Here is a 4,910-nt window from a genome sequence, read left to right as displayed (position 1 = left end):
TCTTTTTCTATTATGTTTAGTTGTGTTTTTTGGAATGACTTATATTGTGACACAAAACTGCAAAACAGCTGCAATGTAAAAAATATTCCGTGTTACTCTCTGTTTGTTGTTTTATCGAAGCCATGAAGCTACGGTGTGTTCTTGGAAAAAGCCCTGCTAAGTTTTAAATGTGGCAGCTAATGTTGTGTGTTTGCTATTCAGACTACAGGGTCTTGTATTCGAAAAAGCGTGTAATTTAAGTGCTAAAGTGCAAAAGATTGTAATGTTTTATATCAAGATTACTATTCATGAAATGTCAAGTCAAGTTTATACTTTTGTAATAAAGTGGCACTTTAAAAAAAAAACAAAAAAACGTTTTATTTCATAGTCTCGCTTATTAAAAAGTGGAGGGAGAAGCAAGCAGGAAGCTTTTCTGATCCTAAAAGCTGCCAGGAGATTTCTATTTTTAGATTTTTAAAAGGAGGAAAACTATTTGTAAACCTTTTTATTTCTATTTCTGGCATCATTTTAGAAATGCTTCTCTTCTGCACAACTTTAAATGGGATAGATCAGGAGTTTTGGAGTGAGGTTTTGTTTAAAGGTTATAAGCAGTTGGTGTCTACTTGTGAATGGAAATCATTTTTCAGAATAATTTCACACCTGAGTTGAGCTTGACTTGATGTGGTTTGCTAATTGTTTGTGCCAACAACTAGATTAGGATTTTTTGTCTAATTCATTTTATGCACAAATACAAAAGTTAAGTTGCCCAGAAATAAAATGGCGTATACCTGCAACTTCAAATCAATTCAAAAACTCCAATCGACATTTAAGAGAATTAAATGTAGCTCAGAAAGGATCTCCTGTAGCAGTCTGTGTTACTGTCGATCAGAAGAAGTCTCTGCTGGAAGACACTTTTGTTTTTTAACCATCTCACAAAGCGGATGCAGAGTGTCTGTAATTTTCTTGCTTTTAAGAAGAATCCTTCTTTGCACAATAATCCCTAGATGCACTTTCACTATTTTCATATGCACGACAGCCATATTGGATTTTGAACATAGTGTTGTTTCATAACGTCCAGTTAGTATTCCAACTTCAGGGGGTTCTCCTGATGCATTTCAGGTGAGAATATTCAAAGAGAACGGACCAAGCTAACATCTAATAGTGACTAAAACCAAAACAGACTTCGGCCATTTTCAAACTTTTCAAACATTTGCATTGGAGGATTATTTACAAAGGAAATGAAGTCAGTCCTTTTCCTGTATGAAACTAAAATGAGAAAAAATCTCCATATTTGGGAATCATCAGGATCATTGTAGATAACCTCCAGGATGGTCACTAAAGCACCATTTTAACAAAACTGATACGGTGTTTTTTGAGATTGTCTGTTTTACCGTTGACTTCTCTGGAAACATCTGGACAACCAATAGCCACCGTTTACAGCTGATGACTTATGGTCAAATTTACAATAGTTGACTGTTTCATCTGGATGTTTTGTGGCAGAAGGACCTGGCCTGCTTACTGTCACAATCCACCAGGGGTCAGAAGTTGCTTTAAAGGTGACCTACTTTCCTTCCTTCACCAGGTTAGGATAGCTCTATGGGAGATACAAATGTGTTCATTAGATTTTTTAACAAAATGATTCTTAGAGAATCAAATTTTAGTTTGGTCAGTTCTGCCCATTTTGAGCTCTTTTCAGAATGAGCTGTTAAGGGAAGCTCACTGGTTGGGCAGCTCACCGCTGTGGTCGCTAGGCGATGTGTTGGGTTTGGCTGGGGTTGCTAGGTAACGACGCAGTGCCCGTGGAATGTGGCTCAACAGTGAGGAGGTTTACAAAAAGGCTAGTTTTCCAGACACCAAAAATCATTGACTTATTGCCGAAAAGAAAACCTTTACATTGGAAGCTAAATGTTTTCTGTTTGCATCATTTTCAAGAACTCTTTGAAGTCTCTTGAATTAATAGGAATTACACTAACATTTAATTTCCCTTTGGGATCAATAAAATATTTTTGAATTTGAATTTCCAAAAACATCTACATCTCATGGAAGACAATGTATCAATCATCTTTTTGTAAATGTTTTATGTTTTTCCATGTTTTAGAACCTAAAACCAGAAATAAAATGGTGATTCTTCAAAAATAGCCACAAATTTCGTATTGTAAACATTAATAAGTTGTATTTTGATAAAAGGTTTTGTCTGAACGAGTTTCTACTCTTTGGTTCTTAAAGGCTGCAGACAGAAGTAGGAGGTTCTAACTTTTTCATCAGCTAGATTTGTTAGATTTTTTTCTTTTTTGTTTATATCCTTTGTTCACAAAATAAAACAACTTTATTTTTAGTTGTTTAATTCCAATTAAATTACTTTCCTGTCCAGAAATGTACTAAAAACAGTAGATTAAACACAGATATGTGAATATTTCTTAATAAAAATGTGAACATTTCATCAAGTTCCTGCCAACAGCAATCATTATTTACAATAACTCTGAATAATCCGAACTGATGTGAGTTACAACAACATTTAATTTCTCTTTGGGATCCATAAAGTATTTTAAATTTTACCCAATTTTTACATGACTTTATAACCTTTTAACGGAACCTCAGTTTAACAATCTTAGGCTTTTAATTTAAGCTAACATTTAACAAAAATCTGTTTAGAGCTCCCGAGTGTGTGTGTTTATATATATATGTGTGTGTGTGTGTGTGTGTGTGTGTGTGTAGGGGTGTGTGTGGGTGTGTAGGGGTGTGTGTGTGTGTGTGTGTGAATAGTGGGGTCTGCATCTGTGTTGCTGTGGACCGAGGAGGGTGGAGGGGAAGAATGAGAAAAAAAAATAGGTCACCCCTTAAAACAAAAAGCTTGCAGTCAACATCGTAACCGTCTGCTGAATTTCCATTGGCTGGCCTGTCTCCATGGTAACAGGTTAACCTTGAGGCAGTAGTCACATGAGCGAGCCAGTCTTCTGCTGTCTTGGAGGATACAGAGCACGTCGTGTGACATCCCCGTCCACGGTGCCAGCCAGTCACGGTGGGTTGGAGGAAAAAACCAAACAAAAACAAAAACAAAACAAAACAAAACACGGGGCGCCGCTCAGACTGTAGGTGTGAAGACGACACGACATTCACAGCTCCGGTGATGCGCGATAATCTCCCTGTGAGCAGCGTGAATGGCTGAATGAATGAATGCATGAATGAGGAGCTGAGACTGCCTTAAAGTGGGAGATTACCCGATAACAGGGAGCACCACCAGAAGTGGGTTTTATGGCGTGAACACAGCAGAGTGGAGCAAACAGTGCTGGTCATAAAACCCCCCAAAAACAACCTGAATGTTGTTATAGTCAAGCTTTTTACAGTTTGTAAAGCACAAACCAGAGAATTTAGCACCTAAAATAACAAATTAAATATATTTCCAAATGTTTTATATGTAATTCGGGTGTGTAAATGTACCTTCTGTGTTTTTACAGAACGCATTAGTGGAAGGAGCAGGGAGAACAGGAGATTTCTCCCTGGAAAGAGGGATTAGCCTGAGCGACACTGCCCCCTGCAGGCCGAACAGTGTACTGCAGCCTGGGAGAGCAGGGCGGCCTGCGTGTGAACCCTGCGAGTCTGAGGAGGTAAAAATATTCAGCTGCCAGCCTGTGACCGTCCGTGACCTCAGCTGGGAGCTTCTCCGTTCAAGCAGTGGTTTCTACTCGTGTGAGTGCAGAGAAAACTGAATACAGGCTCAGATCCCCCCCCCCCCTCTCTCGCTCTACGGAAGAGGATTAGGACAAAAACAAAACATTGGATTTAATGTCAGAATTCTGAGTTTAACCTAAGAACTAGGGGGTTTTTCCCCCTAGAATTTCAACTTCAATTTCTGAATTTCTTTTTCTGGATTATGAATTTTTTGTCAGAATTCTGACTTTTTTGGAATTCCAAATAATGTCAGAATTGTGTTTTTTTTCAGACAGCTAAAAATCTAAATTCTTTAATCTAAGAATTCTGACTTTTTCTCAGACTTCTGACTTTTCTCAGAATTCTGACTTTTTTCTTAGAATTCCGAATTTTTTTCTCTCAGAAATTTTACTTTTTTTGGAATTCCGAATAAGGTCAGAATTATGGATTTTTTTTCTCAGAATTCCTATTTTAATCTAAAAATTCCAAGTTTTTTCTCAGTATTGAATTTTTTTGTCTCAGAATTCTGATTTTTTCCCCCTAATAATCAGAATTTCTTAAATTTTTCACCTTTAGGCAAATCTGGTCTTAAAACTCAAATCTACCAAATACATTTATGACAGGCTGTCAAGAGTGGATAAAATGCAGGTTTATAAATCCTATAACAAGAAATAAACAGTTTTGCCATTATTTTCATGTACTAACAACATAATTGACATAAAATTAGCAATGTTTGTTAATTTGCATCTTGACATGTTTGGTTATTAGAACATTTTCCAGCATCTTTGTGTCTCCATATCTCTCAGTTTTGGCGCCTTGGTCACAACATTTTTTTTTAATCAAGAGTCGGCATCAAGGAGTCCATACCAACCGACCGCATGTATTATTTGCATTTTATATGAATGCATGACTCCTGAAATATATTAACAACTGCTGTGTTGAACCAATGCAATGCGAGTGCAATATTGTACTCTTCTTGCAACCACAATTTTGATGTGAATCTCCTGCAAATTAAAGAACTATGGCTATTTTCTCCACTTGTTTGCCCCATGAGAGCATCAATAAATAGTAAATTAAAAAAATATGATTAAATGCAGACACTGTGTGAAATTTAGTGATATAAATCTCACTTTTTTAAGTAAGTGGCGTCCTGAAGGAGTCTAATGGGAATGTTTTCAAGGACAATATTTGAGTTTGTGGTGGCATGAATACCGTCAAAAACATACAGTTACCTAGAAAATAAGAAATAAAATAGTTTTTTAAAATTATTTCTATCGTTATCA

General features: G+C 36.6%; 1 long non-coding RNA gene across 1 annotated transcript; it reads left to right on the top strand.

Annotated features, from left to right (window-relative positions):
- Positions 1–2,278: 2,278 nt before the first annotated feature.
- Positions 2,279–3,753, top strand: LOC116724704 (uncharacterized). Its single transcript, XR_004340264.1, has 2 exons — positions 2,279–2,998; positions 3,435–3,753. It is a non-coding gene; the product is annotated as an uncharacterized LOC116724704 (long non-coding RNA).
- Positions 3,754–4,910: the final 1,157 nt, after the last annotated feature.

The sequence above is a fragment of the Xiphophorus hellerii genome, chromosome 1 (genome assembly GCF_003331165.1).
Source record: "Xiphophorus hellerii strain 12219 chromosome 1, Xiphophorus_hellerii-4.1, whole genome shotgun sequence".
NCBI classification, from domain to species: Eukaryota; Metazoa; Chordata; class Actinopteri; order Cyprinodontiformes; family Poeciliidae; genus Xiphophorus; species Xiphophorus hellerii.
Note: the sequence above shows the minus strand (reverse complement) of the source record. Positions and strands in the feature narration are given on the sequence as shown.